This window comes from Lagopus leucura, unplaced genomic scaffold (genome assembly GCF_019238085.1).
Source record: "Lagopus leucura isolate 7727_CA_CO unplaced genomic scaffold, USGS_WTPT01 Super-Scaffold_100002, whole genome shotgun sequence".
NCBI classification, from domain to species: Eukaryota; Metazoa; Chordata; class Aves; order Galliformes; family Phasianidae; genus Lagopus; species Lagopus leucura.
The window spans coordinates 1,036,050-1,057,490 of NW_024962263.1; the positions used below are offsets into that span (position 1 = coordinate 1,036,050).

Sequence of the window (21,441 nt, forward strand, 5' to 3'; positions counted from 1 at the left end):
ATGTCATTTATAAAACTCAAATCATTAAAAGCAGCAATTTTAGAAGATATCTTGACTACTGTTATACTTTTGAGTCCTAACTCAACCAAAGTGAATGACAGGACTTCCACTGACTTTATAAAGTGAGTATTTCCATCCTTAAAAGAAAAGGGCCAGTGTTTTGTTTATATATGTATATATATATGTATGTACATACTAATGTTATTATAATAACACTAGTACTTACACGTTACATATGTAAGAGTAGATAGCACCTCATAATATTCTTCTGATCCCAATATTCAAGCCACTTTTGGGGTTCTATTTTATTGCGCAATGCCCTTTTGAAGATCTGGTAGCCAGATAGCTTTATTTCCTATACAGACACCAAGGAATCCTAATCTAAACGATCACATATTGGATGAATTAATTTTCCCAGAAGACTTTGTGATCCAAGTGAAAACTGCCATTTCTGATGTCATCATGCCATTAAGATGTTTCTACACCTGACATTGCTTTCTGCAATCCCAATATATAAATTATAATCTAGTGGAATTAAATACTTAATAGAATTACATAAAGACTGTTTTCTAAACATGGGTCTGAAGAGATTGAAAAATATAGCAGAGACGACTAGACCATCCTGCAGCTAGCAGCCAGGATGCTGCAGTAGCAGAATATGAACAGTTCTTGTCACGTGTCCATGCAGTCACTGGTTAGCTGATAATTCAATATCAGTGGTTGGAACATTAGAAGAAAGCATCATCCCTTGTCACCCTTGCCACATAAGGCATACAGAAGTCATGGACAGACAACTCTATTTGAAATAATAAGCTTGTAAAACAGCACCTGAACTCATTGGTAAGGATTCTCATAGGATCAGATTACTGTCTTCTTAGCTTAATGGACCAAGAGGTACGTTGCTCTGCAACAGATCACAGACTTTTGCTGAATGACAAGCATGATACAACTGTCACAGAGAGACACATAGACACACTAGATAATTTCTGTTACAGCTGTATGTAACATATGTTGACACGTATATGATGACATATGATGACACATATGTTATTGTTGCCTGTGTCAGAAGATAATCTACCACTATTTGTATTATGCTCTTAGCTGACGAGACTGGAAACTTTGTTTTTGACCTAAACATTCTGATACATGAGAGAAAGTTTTTTATTTCAGAGCTGCTACAAATTGGACCAAATATAAAGTGAAACTTAGTCTGCCATGGCCTTCTCCTACCTTGGAGTCATAATTGTATTCTAGTTTACTCCAAAATCTTAACCTCAAGTAAGATTCAAAGTTTCTTAACAATATGACAACGCGCTCTTCAATTACGGAAAGGGAAGACTGGAAGACAAAGCTTACAGTGAAATTTATTTAATGTTTTTGTGGATCTGAGTGATATCACTTCTGCCTTAAAAAAAAAACAGGTTCTTCTGATAGGTTAACTAGGAGATGTGCTGCACAAAACCTTCAATTCTACCTACTGCAGGTGAGTTGGTTGACCTGAAGTTCCTTTTTCAAGAATAATATGGAACAAATAAGCATCCAAAGTTGTTTTTCTTAGAGCTACTGCTTTCTGTTATTTACAAAATCTAATCCTCTTCATTTTTGCCCATTTAACATTTCACTACTTGTTGCTCTGAGATTTTGACATGTTCATCTTCAGTACTGAAAATATCTGTGTTATATCCAAAAAGTAATTCAAAGAAATTTAGTTTGACTCTGTGTCAATTGGGCTGTGAGCCTTGAGGCTGTAGCTGAGTGAAAATTTAACTTGTGTGGCATAAGAGAATCATAGAAGTGGTTATGTCATCTAGTCCAGTCTCTGAGGAGTCAGCTGACAAATACAGGTCAGATCAGGGTAGATTCTGGCACGATGGCAGGATTCACTTCTTTCCATACATACACTTCTAGGTTTCAAGACTACTTTCTCTGCTCACTGAAACAAAACCTACCTTCCTGGCAGAAGGTCAGGAGAGGTATCCACAAGAAAACATTTCAAGATCCTGTCATCCCTGATGTTGTGATTTAACCTCCTCAAATGGCTAAGAACCACAAAGCTGTTTGCATAGTTTCCCAAAGTAGGATGTGAGAGAGAATTGGAAAGGTGAGTGTGAGAATTTACAGGTTGAAATAAAGACAGTTTTTCTAGGTGGAGCAAAAGTTGTGCATACAATCAAAGCAAAACAAGAAATTCATTCACTACTTCTCTTCAAGATGTAGATACTCAGCCATTTCCAGGAAAGCAGAGCTCTAGTGGTTACTTGGCAAGATGAACAGCATCACTCCAAATGTCTCCCTTGTATCCCACCCTCTTTTCACCAGCTTTATTACTGAGCATGACGTGGCATGGTATGGAATGTCTCTTTGCTCAGTCTAGATCAGTTATTCTGGCTGTGTCCTCTCCTATTTTCTTGTGCCTCCTCACAGGCAAAGTAGCATTAGACATGGAAAAATCTTTGCCTCCACATAAGCATTGCTCAGCAACAATAAAATCAGTCATGTGTTATCAACACTGTTTACATTACGAATTCAAAACTTGGTGTTGTGGTTTAACCAGGCAAGAAGCTAAACAGCGTACAGCCTTTCACTCACTCTCCTCCCACTCAGTATGATGGGGGAGAGACACAGGGAAAAAAAAAAAAAAAAAAAAAAAAAAAAAGTAGAAAGCTTGAGATAAAAACTATTTATTAGGACAAAAAAGGAAAAGAGAAATAATAGTGATGATTATAATAATCATTATATATATGTATCTCTATATATCACTATATATGCATAAAACAAGTGATGCACAAAGCAATTGCTCACCACCTGCCAACTGATGCCCAGCTGGTCTCTGAGCACTGACAGCCTCTCAGGCCAACTCTCCTCAGTTTTACAGTTTTCTTTCACATGATGTCATACTGAATGGAATATCCCTTTGGCTAGTTTTAGTTCAGCTGTCCTGGCTGTGCCCCCTTCCCAGCTCCTTGTGCATTCTCAGCCCCCTTGCTGGCAGGACAATACAAGAAGCTTAAAAACTGAAATGTCCTTGGCTCTGTACAGCACCGTACAGCAACATCTAAAACACTGGTGTCTGATCAGCATTGCTTTTCTTCTAAAGTCAATATATGGCATCAGATGCTATGGAGAAAATCAACTATGTTCCATCTGAAAGCAGGACACACAGCATTACAAAATGTCTGCAAAGAAAATTAACTCTGTCTTGGACAAAGTCAGGACATCTGGTGTCTAGAGGTTTCTACAAGATCCAAGAGCCCAGACTGCAGGGAGGTATAGTGTGGTATGCCTGGAGAAGGGTGAGACAGGACCAGTTCAGAAGTTGAATAAAGTGTTGTGCATATATTAATCCTCAGAGTATGTGATAGGAGGGTGTTTATTTGGAACTAATTTTAAAAACACGGTCTTTTTTGCAGTGCAGAAAATGCTAAGGATCTCTGGGCTCAAGTGTAGCCTTCTTGATTCTTAAGAATCATTCATAATGATTTTCCCAGAAAGAATGACACTCCAGTGCAATAGGAACATATGCCTTATTCCTTATAACCTTTGACTTATCTTGCTACATGAAATACACTACTCTAATGTTCTGCAGAGGTGGTGGTAACTACAAGTATGGTCCTAATAACAGGCTTTAAGATAAATAGTCTTTATTTTCTTTAGCTTTAACCAGCACTACAAGGAGCTGTACTAGTGGCACTGATTACATAGCCGTTTTGCAACACTTTTATATGTGGACAAGGCTATGAAGTAGTGAATTCTGCTTCCCAAAAGTCTTTACCACACAAACAGATGGACTTTTCTCTAGGGGTTTCCATTCCTTCTGAAGCATTATTGATTCTTGAAACCTAAAAAATAATGTACCCTTTTTTTCCTAGCCCTGTTCCCTTGCACTAACACCTGCAATTTTTTAGTATTTTCATTTAATGTTATGCCTGTGGATGCCCTCTCCTTGGAAGCAATAAAGGCCAGACTAGATGGGGTCTTGAGCAACCTGGTCTAGTGGGATGTCTCCCTGCCTATAGTAGGTGGGTTGGAACAAGATGATCTTAAAGGTCCCTTCCAAGCAAAACCATTCTAATCCTAGAATTCTATGATTCTGTGTGAGCATATACATGACATACTTTCACAGTAAGATTTTCTGTCAGGGCAGCAGTATCTTTCCACAATGCAGCAACTCAAATGACTTTGCCTCTGCACTGCCAGTTACTCTGCTTTCTGCTATAACCACCCCATAGACTATTGCCACACACACACACACACACACACACACACACACAAAAAAAAATAAATAAAAATAAAAAAAAAAAAAAAGAGAGAATATAGAGATAAACCACATGTATTTTTGCCAGCAAACCACACCTGTGGAAATCTGTGGAACTACAAGAGATGAACCACTGCCACTGTCACCACAGCTGAAATGCACCACTCACTGCCCCACTGTGCTCACATCCATTGCTTGGTCTCCAGAAACATTTGGCAAGAGGTGATGAATGTCAGCAGGTGCCATTGCCACTTTTTGTCTGCGAGGAGGTATTCTGTACACCTTCACTTCAGAGGCGCTTCCATGCCAGATGCCATTTTGTCAGACTGCTCCTCTGCTGCCATGTGTTGTACAACAACAAAATGTAACAATACTGGTGTAAGGTTCAACCTCTACAACATCGTCAACATCGATCTCTGACATATTGGACCAACATAATGAAACAGGAGGCATTACTTTTCGACCAGCCCTCATAGAACATAAAATATAGTTAACGTACATGAATAAAAAAGCTTATTTTATTTTTTATTATTTTTTAATAAAACGTAAATGAGCGAGTAACAAAAAACATATAACTAGTGGGATATTTGACCTTGCTTTTGTGAATCTAGTGCATCAGGTTGGTTTGAAGGAAATGCTTGCTGCTCTTAGTGAGTTCTCGTGGTTTTGTCAGATTTTTGATGAAATATTACTCTTCCTGTACTTCATTTTTTAAATTGTTTTTCACAGATGTACCTACTGGCAAAGAGCAATGACACAAGTAAGGAATTATTGTGAAGCAAGAGAGATCTTTCTCTGGTAAGACAGAACTTATAGAAGCCTAATGAAGAGAAATGATCAGATTTTAAAGTTAAATATCTGATTGCAAATGTATATAAATCTCATTGAAAAATTTGTAGGTAATGTATTTATGCCAAATGAAAATGGAGTCACAATTACGCCAAAAATTGATGATTTTTCATCAATATCACAACCTATCCTTTATCAAAGAGGAAAGTGAGATCAAATATTCTTTGCTATTCACAGGGCCGTGTTTAGTCAGTGTTTCAAAATGCATAAAATTATATGCCAAAACTTGAGTTAGCATTGCACTTCACCCTCCCACTTCCTGGTTTCAGCTCAGACAACATAAACAGCACACTACTCATTTGGTTGTTGCTGAGAGACAGGTCGGTGCCTGGAGCTGGGCCGTCTCTCAGCTGGGGAGTGGATGATGTCACATATGGCTTCTGGGGCAAAAGTTGAACATGTTCGTTACATGTTGGTAAGATAAAAAGTGAATACTGTCCTAGTTTAGATGAGATAGGGTTAATTGTCTTTCCAGTAGCTGATATGGTGCTGTGTTTTGGATTTAGAATTAGAAGAATGTTAATAACGCACTGATGTTTTTGTTGTTGCTGAGAAGTTCTTACACAAAGTTGAGGACTTTTCATCTTCTTACATTGACCTGCCATCAAGGAACCAGGGGCACGTAAGAAGTTGGGAATGGACAGAACCAGGACAGCTGACCCTAACTGGCCAAAGGGATGTACCATGTCATATAATGTCATACAGAACAAAAAACAGGGGGACTTTGCCACTGCAGAGGGACTGGCTTGACAGTAAGTGTTGAGAAACTGCATTGTACATCACTTCTTTTGCATATTCTTTTATTACTTTTCCCTCTTTTTCTGTCCTATTAAATTGTCTTTATCTCAATTCACAAGTTTTACCTTTTTTCTCTATTTCCCATCCTGCTCTGGGGAAATGAGTAAACAGCTGTGTGGTGTTTTGCTGCCTGCTGCATTAAAACACAAGAAAGGATATGGTGTTGAGTGCAGAGAAGGTATTATGGAAGTCAGGGTGCAGCTGGAGCTTAACTTAGTTAGAGATGTAAAAAAAGCAAGTGTTTCTTCAAGTACATAGGGAAACAAAATAAAATAAAAGAAACTGTATGCACTCTAAGGAGTGCACTCGGTACACCAACATGAAAAAGGATGAGGTTTTCAACAAATTCAATATTCAGCAGCAAGTTCTCTACTCATACAACCCAGTTAACAGAATTCAAAGACAGGAACCAGAACAACGTACCACCCACCAGAGAAAAGCATAAGGTTCAAGACCATCTGAGGAACCAAAAGGTGCACAGATCCGTGGGACCTAATGACGTGCATCCAAGTATCCTGAGAAAACTGACAGATGAAGTTGTTAAGACAATGTCCTATCCAACATATTTGAAAAGCTGTGGCAGTCTGATGAAGTTCCCACTGGAAAAGGGGAAATATAAACCCCACAATTAAAAAAGAAGAAAAAAAATAGACCCAGGGTCTATGAGGCCATTCAATCTCATGTCTGTGCTCAGCAAGACCATGGAGCAGATCCTTCTGGAAATTGTTCTAAGACACATGGAAATTGAAGACATGATTGATGACAGCCAGTATAGCTTCACTAAAGGCAAATCATGCTTGACAAATTTGGTGGCTTCTATGAGAGGGTTGTAGTTTTAATGATTAAGGGAAGATAAAATCATGTTGATGGCTTTGATGTCCAGGTAAAGATGAGTAGTATCCTTTAGAGGTTTGTGTTAAGACTGTTATTAACACTGCCGGTATAAATACCTTTGTCAGCAAGATGGACAGTAGAATTGAGTACATCCTCAGCAATTCTATGGATGTCACCAAGCTGAGTGGTGCAGATGACATATTGTAGGAAGAGTAGGTACTATCCAGTACGTAATGGAGGCTTACATGAAAGATGTGGAGAGACTCTGTCAGGGACTGTAGTGATAGCATGAAGGGTAATGGGTTTAAAATAAAGGAATATAGATTTAGCTTACATACTAGGAAACAACTACTAACTATGAGGATGGAGAGGCACTGTAATATGTTGTTCACTGAAGCAGTTGACTGCTCAAGCCTGTAAGTGTGCAAGGTCAAGGTGAATCAGGATTAGGGCAGTCCATTTATGCAGCAGAGAGGGTTGGAACTAGGTGATATTTAGGGATCCTTCCAACACAAAGCATTCTATGATTCTATGAGCAGAAGACAAACATTTGAAACTTAGCAAATGGTTATTCATTTAATGCAGATTGTAAGAGTTTCCCATGATTATAACGTGTGCTGGGCAAGCTGTTCCTTTTGCCTTCCACTCTCATTCTTTCTGTGGAGCTTGAAGTAATCTTTTATGAAATCATAGTAATCATTAATTTGGGCATCTTCTCTCCATGGTAGTACTCTACAGGGAAATATTTGTTTCTGTCTGTGCTGATTTCAGTATCTGAACTCTTACAACTTTGCTGTTAGCCCATTATTACAGAAATTATCTTTTATCACATATCAAAGAAATTGAATCAGGTAGATATGATGTTAGCATTATCTTAAGGACAACCATACTTAGGATTTTTTTTCTATGGAAAAATGAAATATACATTACTACAACTGCCTAAATTTACAGAGTATTGGATCTAGAAGCAGTGATACCTTATAGGGAGAAAAGTTTCCTAACTTTAGTCATTGGTTGTCCTGCTGATGTCTGTTTGAAGAAAACACCAGTGCAGCTACAGTTTAGAAAATTTCCCTAAGTTGGTATGCAGTCTTACTTTATTTCTTCTTTTAACTGAAAAATAATTTAATGATAAAATTAAACTGATTAGTAGAGAAATAGGAAGGACTAGAAATTCATCACTCCAGTTATTACAGTAACTACAGTCCAGTAATTATAGTAATTACAGCCTAGTTCCTCACTTTATGAAAATTATGTGATCACTGCATGTTGATTTTATAGTTGCTTAGGGAACACAAATTAGCAGCAGTTCATTTCTGCTAGTTCTGCAGAACAAGCAACAGAATCTGGGCAGTACGAAGTATTATGGATTTGGCCTCTTATTTGCTGAAGCCCAGTCAAAAAATGAGCAAATATGCACATCTAATGACTGATATAATCGAAGAGTGAGTAAGGGTTCAGAAGCAAGAGCTTAGTGATCTAAGGGCTGTTGAGGAGATGGTGAAGTTTCAATTACGTCATGGAAAAAAGGGAGGTGGGAGGTAAATGGATGAGGCAAGGCTCTTCTCAGTGATGTGTAGTGATAGGACAAGGAGCAGTGGCATAAAGACTGAACATAGGAAGTTCTATACGAGCGTGTGGAAAAACTTCTTTACAGGAAGGATGACGGAGCACTGGAATAGGTTGCCCATAGAGATTGTGGAGTCTCCATCTATAGAGATATTCAAGACCTGTCTGGACACTGACCTCTGCAAACTACTGTAAGGTACCTTCTTTATCAGGGGGAATGGATTTGGTGATTTCTTGAGGACCCTTTAAATCCCTGCAGTTCAGTGATTCTGTGAAATTATCTGCTTGATGATATTCAAGGATGCAGTGTAAACTCTTTTCAACTGTACCTTTGCTGTTCACCTGGTTTTCATGCCACAGTTTTTTTTTTCACCAGAATAGCACATGACCAGGAAAGCTTTAACACCTTTATCTGTACTGCGCTGGAGCTTGTAAGATTCAGTTATGAATCAAAATCCCAGAGAGTACAGTGCTGTACAATATATTTAAGAAAAAAATGAATTGTGGAAGTCGTGCCTACCCTAAAATGCTTCTGTATGTACCACATATGAGCAGCGAAGTGCCTAGATATGCTGTTTCTCTCTGGAATTGTATGTTTGCACAATGAAGAGGTAACTGACTTTTTCAGTTATCTGTCTGGAACTGAAAATAGTTCTAACAGATTCACATTGCTTTGTTTTAATCAACAGAGCAAGTGCAGCCCTGCACCTAGAGCAACACATCCGCATAACGTTGTACCATATCTCCCTATTCAGCTTTCAGCTCTGGAGTAGGCATAATCTTCCATTCTCCTTCTTTAGACATAGTGAAAATAAAGCAGCCATCTGTAAAAACATTGCTACTTTCTCTTAGATAAATTTGAAAGAGCAAGGGCAGGTGCGACGTCAGGATGAGTTTATTATTTGCTATGGAAGGAAGAAGCATTTGAGATATATCTTCCTTTTAATAAGTTATTTTCTTCATTAAAAGAAGAAAGGCTATATGTAAAAACAGTCACTCACAGTGAAGTAAATCCTCTTGTTCTATTAGGGGAATGTGTACACAATGATCCCTTCTCAGAAGCATTCCCTGAACAGTAATATTTGGCTCTGAATTGCATTATGAATCTTTTTTTTTATTGTTATTATGCCAGGGAGAAGATATTAAGCTGCTATATTTTCAAGTTTTGGAAAAGTTCTGAATAATCAAAATATGCATATTCTATTTATCTGCATCTCAAGTGTATAAGAAACACAAAATTCTTACAACTTACTATTGCATGTCCACTGTTGTTTGTGGATTGTTGTTTGCAAATATTTTAACACATGCTGAAGTTAAGAGAATATTTAAACTATTGTAGTGAATTGAAGAGTTCTGCAGAACCAGTTGTTTTTGTACCTGTGATGCCAGCCGTTATTTCTTCAATTTATAGAACCTGAATAGTGACTGAACTACTATATCCTCTGTTAGAGACTTGGCTTACCAAATTCATTTACATCTCTGGTCACTAAAGGATGAATGCTATCTATCAGCAAGATTGCTGTGTCCTTGCAACTTTTAGAAGGAAGTTGTGCAAGACAAAAACTGCTGACTCTTGTGAAAACTAGTTTTCAACTAGAAGCATTTGCAGGTTTGTAGCCAAAAAATCCAGGTGAGTTCTTCCAATTCAAATGTTTGAGCTGAAGAAATCATTTCTCTCAGTTTGTGTTAAATATTGAATTATCTTGTATTTTTCAGACTGCTGGGGTTGGGGTGACTATGAATGTGGTCAGAAGTTTGAAATTTACTTCTGAAGGAGAAGATCATCTCAGGACATGTACAACTTTCAACGGAACACAGCAGGAATTAAAACAACTTGTCTCTTAGGAGACAGGCTCTGAGAAAATCAAAGTCTAAAAAGATGTTTTGGTAGGCAGTTTATTTTTGTAGGCAAGTAGACTGACCCATCCAGACTGAAATAAAATCTTATGCAATTTAAACATTAGAAATCTTCAGGTTAAGCAAGGCACACTGGAAATTTGTAAAGTAGGAGTTCAATATTATCACACCAAGCCACGACCCTTGTTAAAGAATTTAACGTATGTCTTATGTAAGCTGCAGGACCAGAAGTTGATCTGTTCTCTTTTACTTGATTGTAAGTTTTCTCATCAAAACTTATTTTGGAGACAAAATGTATCAACCGACTAAAGTGAGAAAAGTACCTGAGCTTCAAACGTCCTACCATGTAAGGTTTTGTTCTCTCCTTGTATTTCAGATGTGGTCTTTCCCTTGTTATCTGAAAGCCAGAGATTTAAATAGTTATCAGTTTTGCGAGTAAGATTAGAAAAGAAATCTATCCTGATATAGCACTTGCTTCTCTTTGTCCTGCTACATTTTTCACATTTCTGTCACTCTACATACTCAATATTGCTGCTCTTCTGACTCCTCAGTAAACCACCACTTCTTCACTTGACAGACTGATTTTCTATTGCCTTAAGCATGTTGGAGACGGCACCTTGAATGTCCCCAGGGAAAGGGTATCTATCACCTCTCTGGACAACTTGTTCCAGTGCCTCTCTACCCTTATTGTTGAAAACTTTTTACTCATATCCAGTCTAAATCTTGCCTCTTTTAGTCTGAAACTATTTCCCCTCATCCTAACGCAAAAACCCTGCTAAACAGTCTGTCCTTTCTTATAGCCCTCCTTAAGATGCTGAATTTATAAACAAATTCTCTCTTATTTTATTCATAGTCTCTCTATAGTATTGATGACACCTTAGTTCTTTCTGTTCTATAGTCATATATAGAAAGGAAATATTATTTAGAAAAACAAAAAGGAAAAATCCGATTAAAAAAAATCATATATAAATTATATGTATTACACAAACAAGGAAAATGGAAACAAAGTTCTTCTTGACTTTAAAGCCTTCTCTGCAAGCAGTAAGAAAACAGTTAACTTTTATCATCACAGACAAGCTGTTGCATAATTGGGTTGGGCAGACATTGAAGTGGATTGAAAACTGACTGGATGAGCAGATGCAGAGGGCAATGATGCAAAGACTAGTTGGAGACTACTGAGTGGTAGTGTACCCTAGAGGTCAATAGTGGGTCCAGTCCTGTTTAACACCTTCACTGCTGATTTAGCTGATGGGGCAAAGTTTGAAGCAAGACTGAAGATGACATAAAGCTTGCTGATTGATCAGAGGGCCCTGCTGACGTTCAGAGGCAGGCTAGAGAGACAGGCTGACAATAACCTCACGCAGTTCAACATACAGTGAAAAGTCCTGTATCTGGGGAGAACAACCCATGCAGCAGTATATGCTGAAGGCTAACCAGCTGGGATGCAGTCTGGTAGAAAAGGATCTGGGAATCTTGGTGGACACCAAGTTGAACATGAGCCAGCAATTTGCACTTGCTACAAAGAAGATTGCGAGGATATTCTGGGCTACATTAGGCAAATTGCTGCCAGCTGGTTGAGGGAAGCGATCCTTCCCCTCTACTCAGAAGTACCTGGAGTGATGTGTTCTGTTCTGGGCTCCCCTGTATTAGAAATACAAACATACTGGAAAGAGTCAAATGAAGGGCTGCAATTATGGTAAAGAGTCTGGAGCATCTCTCCTATGGTGAAAGTCTGAGAACTGTGACTGATCATCTTGGAAAAGACAAAACTCAGAGGGGTGTTATCAGTGCCTTTAAATGCCTGAAGGAAGGATGCACAGAAGATGGAGCTGGGCTCTTTTCTGTGATGTCCAGAGGCAGTATCAGAAGAAACAGGTACAAACTGAAACACTAGAGGTTTTGTCTGAACATGATGAAGCACTTTTTTATTGTGTGGGTGACTGAGCACTGGTACAGGTATACCTGAGAGGTTGTGGAGTCTCTCTCCTTGCAGATAGCTGGCAAGTGGCTTTAGGTGGCTCTATTTGAGCAAGGGATTGGACCAGACAACCTCCAGCCATCTCTTTAAACATAAATCTATCTTGAGATTCCATACCTTTCAGAAAAGCAACTGTTGATTAGCATTTATGTATTTCACTCGGGAAAATAAGAATACTTCCAAGAGATTTAAGGTGCTGAATCCTGTTGGACTAATATTTCCATTAGGTTAGTGAATGATAATATTCATTTTTTATTCTTCGTCTCACACTGTCAGCATCATATCTACTCATAAATAAATATACACCAAATAGGATTTAATGTTCCTTATTCTCTAGGCACATCATCCTCTAGGTTCTATTTTTAATTAATTGTTATCTTAAAGATGATATAAAACTTTTGTACTTACTTATGAGACTTCGTAAAGTTTTAGTCAAACCTAGCCATCTAATTTTTAATTGTCTGTCCTGAAAATCACCCTAAAAATTTTAACTTGCCACAACTTGAAAACGATCCCATCTATTTTCACCACTAGATGTCATCATTGCTTTAGCTGCCTACTTTGCAGGGTTTTTTTTTTTTTTTCTGATCTGCTGAAGAAGCAGATGCAAACAAATTTTTATTCCTGTTGACTGAAACTAAAGTTGTAGCTTTATGCCTTTTGGTGATCTGTGTTACAATGGCCACTTAATAGTAAAGGTGACCATTGACCTAATGTTAATATATATATATAGATATATATAGATAGATACAGATTATTTGAAGATAAGATTATTATTCTTTTTAAATCCAGATTCTACAGCTATATACTAGTTAAGTACTGCAGGATCAAAACGTGATCTCACAAATACACTATCTTACACATATGAGAATTTTATTTACTTTGTTTCCTTCTAGAGGATATAAATAAATGTAATCAAGAGAGCTAAAGGAAGGATAAAGTTAGGTGCTAGAAGATTCATTGAAGTCACTGCAGTTAAATTACAGTAGTCTCCATTTTATTTTGCAGTTTTCCTTTACTATCCTTCTAGGAGCAAAGTTGAAGAGTCTCAGTTCACAACAGGAGCAAATGTTTTTGGTGAGAAAACAATAAACGAAACTGAAATGAAATCATATATTCAAAGAGATATTGAATCAATATGATAATGATGTGGCTTTTTTATTTTCTTCCTTCCATCCAAGGAGATTCTTCCAAGTGGTAATCATATGGATACTTCTTCATACCTTTGTTGAACTTGGTATTCTCCAGGTCTCCTCCAACTGACAGTGTGTACACATGATGGCAAATGCTTGGCATTTTTTTGGTCACTTTCTGAAACCACTGATGCCATCTCAGCTGCCAGTCTTGCAGCTTTTCGATGGCCCTGCACATCTGATTGTGACACATCCTGCCAGGCTTTGTCCTCACAATAAATCGCTTACGTTTCTTATTCATGGAAGAGATTTCAGAAAAGACTGTACTCATTTGGCTATGTATGAATCTGGGCCAAATAAACTCTATTATTTACCTTACTAACAACACCACAGCATTTTTGAGGTTTAGAAAAGAGGTTTGTTGGCATTCATGCACCACTTTCAGTAGATCTTTGGTGTAGCATTCAAGATGTATCACTACCTCTCAGTAACAGTTTTAGTACAAATTCTGAAATGAACATTACTTAGGGATAAGTCCAACACTTGAGTATTACCTTTGATTGGATGAAGATGACGATTTCTACAAAATTCAGATCAGCTGATCAGTGGAAAGTAATACCTTGAACATGGACAAAGCTGTAATGGGAAAAGTCACCATGGTGTTTTCTTTTGAAACTAATCTGTACCTTGCTGGGAGATGACAAAGCAAGTTTGTACTATGACTGAAGTAATTGAAAAGACAGTACGGGCCATAGGGAAGAGACATATCCTTGAAACCTCTTCTGTATTTCTGAAGAAAATAATAATAGAAGTATTGAGTTTCAGGAATACTTGTTCTGTATTTTGTATTTAATAAAACTGTTATGAAGTAAGGCATTAATTACCTATAGGAAATATCTGATAGTTTAAAATGTTTTTCACGACTTTTGTTGAAACATTTGACATAGCATTACAGAAATAAATCATCTCAATGCTGATTGCAGTTTGGAAGAGCTTTTGAAACAACCTATCCCCCTGCTAAAACAAGACTGTTTGGCAGCACTGAGCTTTATGTTCTATCAGAGCTGAAGACTGGAAGAGCAGTTCTGTTAAAATCCCTGAATGTCAAGTGGACATTATCTTCTAAACACACGCTTCAGGCTGTCAACAGAAAGACATCAGTGCAAGGTTTGTTCTCTGTTGCACCAACTCCTAAAAATCCCAACTTAAAACAGGGCATTTCTGTCTGTAGAGCTACTTGTGCCACGTAAAAACATTTCTGTGCCATTCAAATAGCATTTATATGCAAGTGAAAAACACCTTGTCCACTGGCACATGTGTAGTTAGTTACACGAGAGAGCAAAAAAAAGTGAAACATGTCATAATTAAACAAGATAAGCAGATAAAATCTCTTCAGCCTGGAGGATGATGACTAAAATATGAATAAGGGGAGGCCTGGCAGGTAGATTACATCCCAATCTCATAAACTTACCATAGCAAATGCCATGTGCTTGTAATGGTAGAATCAACCACCAGATGGCTAGAAACACATCCTGTGCCCCATGCCACCACCCAAAATACTGTCCTGGGTCTTGATAAGCAAGTCTTGTGGTAACATGGCATCCTAGAAAGAACTGAGTCAGAAAAAGGTACTAATATCTGAAAAAAATTCTCATCCACCTGGGCCAAAGAGTGTGGCGTTCAGTGGGTATGTCACACCTGCTATCGTGCACCAGCCTCTAGAAAAATTGAAAAATGCAATGGACTGTTCAAAACTATACTTAGAGTAATGAGTGCTGGGACTTTCAAACTTACGAGAGCTGGGTGGTTAATGCATATGGTGGTTAATGTGGAAGGATAGGGATATCCATTGTGTACCTCAAAGTGATTTGATGTTGTGTGAGAACAGCCAATGATTTAAATTGTAAGATGTTAAATTACTTCATAATATTGTATGTCATCAATGATATTACGGTCCAGTATGACAGATGGAGCTCAAGATTAGGAACTGAATGAATACCATGGACCATGTACACAGATGGCCCATAGACTATGGGAATAATATGTGTGTATATGTATCTCAAAAAGCAAAATAGGTGATGGTAGTTAGTTAGGATGTGTAGATGCTGTGGGAGCAGAGAACATGCAAGTGGTATGGAATAAAGGGTGGATATTGTCTTAGATTTAGCTGGGACAACATTGTTTTCTTCAGAGTGTCTGATACGATGCTATGTTTTGGTTCTAGGAGGAAAACAATGTTGGTAAAACACACATGCCTACAGTTGATGTACAGAGCCAAGATTGCTCTCACTGAAAGGCCTAAGGAGCTGAGAGGAAACAGAACTAGGACAGCTGACTTAAACTGACTAAAGGTATATTCCATATCATATGAACACATATCGAAGGAGAGTTTTGAACAAAGTGGGAATTCAGCTGGCTCTCTTCTGCTTCCTGGGGGGACAGCTGGACATCAATAGGTGGGTGATGAGCAATTCTTTGTGCCTCACCTTTATATACATATATATGAAAATATACTGTCATAACTACTATCCTTGTCCTTTTGCAATCCATGCTCGTAAACAGCCGTTCCCCCTCCTGTTTCTACGCTCCCTCCAAGCACTGGAAGGCCACCATGAGGTCTCCCACAGCCTTCTCTTCTCCAAGCTCAACAAGCCCAGTTCCCTCAGCCTTTCCTCACAGCAGAGCTGCTCCAGCCCTCTGCTCATCTCAGTGCCTCCTCTGGCCCCGCTCCCAGAGCTCCACGTCCTTCCTGTGCTGGGGGCCCCAGGCCTGGACGCAGCGCTGCAGATGGGGCCTCACAAGAGCCGAGCAGAGGGGGACGATCACCTCCCTCTCCCTGCTGGCCGCCCCTTTTTCATGCAGCCCAGAACACAGCTGGCCTTCCGGGCTGCAGGCGCACACTGCTGCCTCATGGCCAGCTTCTCGTCCACCAGGACCCCAAGTCCTTCTGCGCAGGGCTGCTCTCAAGGAGATCTGCCCCCAGTCTGTATCAATACCTGGGGTTGCCCCAGCACCTTGCACTTGGCCCTGTTGAATCTCATTAGGTTTTCACGGGCCCACTTCTCCATCCTGCCCAGGTCCCTCTGGATGCTTCCCTTCCCTCCAATGCATCGATTGCACCGCTCAGCTTGGTGCCATCTGCAGACTTGCTGAGGCTGCACTCGATGCCATCGTCTGTCACTGATGAAGATGTTGAAGAGCACCGGTCCCAAGACCGACCCCTGAGGGACACCGCTGGTGACCGGCCTCCACCCTGACACAGAACCATTGATCACAGCCCTTTGGCTGCATCCAGCCAGCCAGTTCCTAATCCATCCAACAGTCCATCCTTCAAATCCACACATCTCCAATTTAGAGAGAAGGATGTGGTGACGGACCATGTCAAAGCCTTGCAGAAGTCCAGGAAGATGACATCAGTTACCCACCCCTTGTCCACTGATGCCATCAATCCATCACAGAAGGCCACCAGATTGGTTAGGCACAATATGCTCTTGGTGAAGCCATGCTGGCTCTCTCAGCTCATCTCTTTGTCTCGTATGTGCCTTAGCTTGCAACAGCTTCCCTGTATGAAATTAAGAACCATAAGCAGCAGAGAAAATGAAGAACTTCAGTTTAGAGTCTCTTCCTATACTGAGAAAGCTTATCTTAAAATTAACTCTTACTCTCAATTTATACAAGTGATTTGGAGAAGTCTTACCTTCTATGACCTGAGCTGCTGAACAAGCATGGATCGACAAGCCTAAGAACAGTAGCAGCACATTCCAGCTCCACCAGGCACAACTGAAGCAGGTGTGCAGGAAAAAAATAAAAAAAAAAAAAGGAAAAAAAAAAAAAAAGGAGGAGGGTAGGAAAAAAATGAGACAAAAAATGTAATACAGAAACATGAGGGTTAAAAAAATAACATAGAAGTGAGAATTCTTACCATGACAGCATTTTTTGAAAGTCAGTTGAAAGACCTCAAGGGCGGAAGGAAAATGTTCAGTGAACATGAATTTTATACTTCTGAAAACAAGTTACAGAAAACTGGAGCCTGCTGTTTCTCCTCCAACGTTCAGACACAAGTGGAACAAAGGCAGCTCTCAGGCTCTCTGTGTGACTCACTGCAGTTCAGGGCTCCAGCTCTGAAATTTGACTCCACGTAGACTTTCCGTCAGACCACAGCCTAAAACTTCCCACCTCTGCACTGGAAGGATGGATGGACTCCCCTCTCTGCCGTTCACCACCCCAGGGCCGTCGCTCTGTGGCACTGCCTGAAGTTACTGCGTTCCCTGAGAAACAGCAGCACAGCATTTCTCTGATTTCAGAAAACTCGTTGACAAAGGAAGCGACATCTCTGCTGCTCCCACAGATGTGACGCTGTTCCTGCAGATGATCCTCACAAAGTGCTGCTGAAAGAGCCATCAATGTGGTGTGGGCACATTTGTGGGGATTTCTGACCAGTGCTGCATATTTTTAACACCGCTGGATAAAAGAAGGCAAAGCAAAGCATTTCCCCTGCATTCCATTAGTTTTAAATCCCTAAATCTAAATAGACCCTAAAGCAGTCTATTAATTCACTCTTGCTGGATCTTGAGATTCTGTGAGTTTCTGATGGTCATTTGTAGCCTTAAGAGCCAGGCAGTACTAACAGGTCCCTGATGTCAGCTAGTTATACCCTGCTCTCAACGTGGGCAGTAAGACTGGTACATATCCATTCTGATTTAACTTAGCTGCTTGTCTCTTTTTTTAGATCCAGCAAGTCTCATTTCAATGAGGACATGAGTGCGTAACTTGTCTACTGTTTCCAGCTGTCTTCATCTATGCTAGAGTTTTCCTGCTGGTTAAAAACCTCTGTCTTCCAAGCAGAAGTTCTGTTTACTTTTCTCAGCTCTGCCAACTGTTTGCATTCCTTAACATTTGAAATGGAAGACTACAATTCTGCTCTTGCAGTTCTCACTTGTTCACTGAGTTTGCCGGGCTCGGTGTTCTTACACTTCTGGTCATCTCTCTGTTCAGCAGTTCAGCTTTTCCTCCTCACTCTGCAACACAAACTTTTTAGCTGCACACTTTCAGCCTCTATATTCATAAGACTGAAAAAGCATGAGAATATTCTCTGGTAGAAATAGCATTAGAGAAGCAGTATGCACCAAGGCTCCAGGGAATCAAGAGCTGTGCTAGACAGAACAAAGGGTTTTTCTTTGGCCCAGAGCACAGGTAAATAAACGTCTGACATTCACAATATCCAGCCACAAGGAGGCCCGCTGCTCACTTAGGCCTTTCATGGAGAAGTCCCCTCTGTCCTGTTTCAAACTTCAGCCCTGCTGATGTTCTTTGATGCCCCCAGTTTTTACTATTAACAAGGGATTGCCTGTTCACTGTCACTTCTCTTTTCTTTATGCTCTTTGTGCTTTCAGAAACCTCTTTCCTGTGCCTCTTTCAATTGTTTGCTTTCTGTGCAGCAAGAAATTACAAACTTTCTTGGTCATTTCTTCTACTGCAGCCATTCTAATACCGCCAGTCACCTTTTTTGCCTTCTTCACAGTTCCTTCTGTTCCAGTACATCATTTTTGATCTTTGGTGGAGATGGAGTAATTATGATTGCACAGATGCAAACAATCTCAGGATTGATCAGAGGATCCGAACGTAGCAATGTTCCCTCCTGATAACAACAGTATGCCTCCTGATAACAACAGCTTTACTTTCTTGACTGCAGTGGAGATAAAGTTTTCATGGAATACTCATAAGCCTAATAATTTACTCTTGAGAGGTAACTTTGTATGATTAGCTTTTTTCTTCCCTCTGTCAATACATTTATTACAAATAACCGGAATGAATTTCATCCACCATTTGATTTCCCGTTCGTTTACACTTAGAAGTTCCCTTTGTAGTTCTTTGCAAACTTCCCCTGTCACTATTGCAACAGCAATGGCAACAACAAAACTGGTATAATCCACAAACCTAACTGCACTCTCTGGAATAGGCGGACAACGTGTTGGTGTCCTTTCTGTAGTGCAGGGACTGACCGTTTATTGTTCATTTTTTTATCTCTCTTTTAATCAGCTGTTCATATGTAAACCTTACTTCTTCTGACATGACTTCCTATACTACTATAGCTTTTTCGTACAGGAAAAGCTATTTCCTGTCTAGTTCTCAATGGTTGGCAGTACAGCCTTCTGGTTTATCTGCCACTCCTCCCAGTTTTGTGGCATCAGCAAACTTACCGACTGTGCACTCTCTTCCTCCATCCAAGTTGTTGATGAATATATTTAATTGTACTTATCCCAGTACTGACGCTTGAGGAACTCAACCAGACACAGGCTGCCAACTGGACTCTGTCTCATTGACCACAGCTCTCTGGCTTTTTTCCTTCCAACAATTCACAGTCTACCTCACTACCCAATCGTCCAGACCACACTTCCTCAGTTCATCTGTGAGGATGCTCTGGGATGCTGCCAGATGCTTTACTAGAATCAAGATAGACCACACCCACTGCTTTGCCATCATCTATCCACCTGGTTATGTCTGCTTAAAATGCTATCAGGTTGGCCAAGCATGATTTCCCCTTCGTGAAGCCATGTCGACTGTCCCTAATGGCCCGCTTGTCCTTGACACACCTAAAGACAGTGCCAAGGAGAAGTTGTTCCATCATCTTTCCAGGGATGGAGGTGAGGCTGTCTGGTCTATAATTATCCAGGTCCTCCACACTTTTATAAGCATAACAACTGATTCACTACTCCACTTCTTTGCTTTTCCCTCCTTTAATCAAGATATCTTTTAAGAAAACAAAAATTTATAAATACTGTTTTTAATATACACTTATTAAGTAGTAAGGGAATACATTCTTGTAACTGACACTTATACCATGTCATATCTTGCAATGGGTTCAGATGAAGGTTGTTGAGGCAAAGAACTGTGGCATTTTCTAGTCCTTTAGAGCTTCATTCCATATAACTTGAATCTTTCTGCCTCCCCTACCGCTCTGTCACAGTATTATAAAAAACACTGGGAAAAAAAGGTAAAATCTTTCACGTGGTCAAGGCTAGCAAAGATATCAAAGAGGAGTCAGGGACTTGAAGAAGAAAGGGATCTCCTTCCACTTCTTATATTGGAAGATGAAGGGTTGAGACCAGGTCTGCTTGTCACATGGATGTCTTCGAGGGGAATCAGATGAGTGAGGAGGAGCCTGCATGCACCACTCATAAAAATCTGCACCACAGATGCAGAGGGGAGCCATGATCACTGTCGCCATTGTTGAAAAGCACCACTCACCTCACTGTGCTCACATCCACTGTTTGGTCTCCATAAATGTTCAACAAACATCAGGGAATGTCAATGGGTGCAGTTTTTCCCACAGATGGCTCATCCAGAAAAAATCATCTTCAGTGCTTTTGCTGTCTGTTTACATGTTCAGCTGATCTGAAGAACTATTTTATCCTACACACACGCACAGGGCATAGTAAGTAAAAAACCTTCACAAGTATCTCCCTGTTCTGTGTTTGATCCTCTGTGTTGGAGAATTTACTTCTTCATAAGATGACAATTCTGAATTTCTCTCTTGTAACTTGCCAGAAGTAAATCTGAAAACCAGCTATTTTATCATGAAATACATTTTGAATTCACTGTTTTTGAATTAAAAGCCAATCAAAATCCATGTTTTTTATAGTGCTCTGATCAGTCTTTCTGAAATAACTGCAAAAAACATTTTATTCTGTTAATTGAATGTATATTTATTGCCATACAAGCATTAAGACAGCACTAAAAGATCTTGAATGCTGGAAAAAAAAACTTACTTTAGTCAATTTTTTCTAAGTGATCTGTCATGATTTCCTCTACCACTAAATGAAGTATTAAATATTTAGTAAAATATTTTTGACATCTCTGAATCACATGGTAACAAATCCTTTCTTCAAACTATGCTGTGTCTCCAGCTAATCTGTCTGCTTTCCTGTGGAGAACCAGTGCCACAGTTCATGGATTCAGGCTTTTTTTTTTTTTTTTTTTTTTTTAAAGTAAATCCATTATAGAATATTTTGTGAATAACAAAATAAAATTCCTAGGTGTATTTTATGCAAAATTTACAGGAAGATATATTCAGGGAAGGAATATATTTATTAATTTGTATTATTCTGATTTTACTTTTGCAGGTTTTTTGTTTGTATTAAATTAGCTATACTTTCAAATATATGAGC

The 21,441-nt window shown here is 39.3% G+C and overlaps 1 long non-coding RNA gene across 1 annotated transcript; it reads right to left on the bottom strand.

Moving 5' to 3' along the window:
- Positions 1–4,311: 4,311 nt before the first annotated feature.
- On the bottom strand, positions 4,312–19,095 carry LOC122178622. Its single transcript, XR_006178400.1, has 4 exons — positions 17,196–19,095; positions 16,971–17,053; positions 10,486–10,559; positions 4,312–4,592 (listed from the first exon to the last, which is right to left on the bottom strand). It is a non-coding gene; the product is annotated as an uncharacterized LOC122178622 (long non-coding RNA).
- Positions 19,096–21,441: the final 2,346 nt, after the last annotated feature.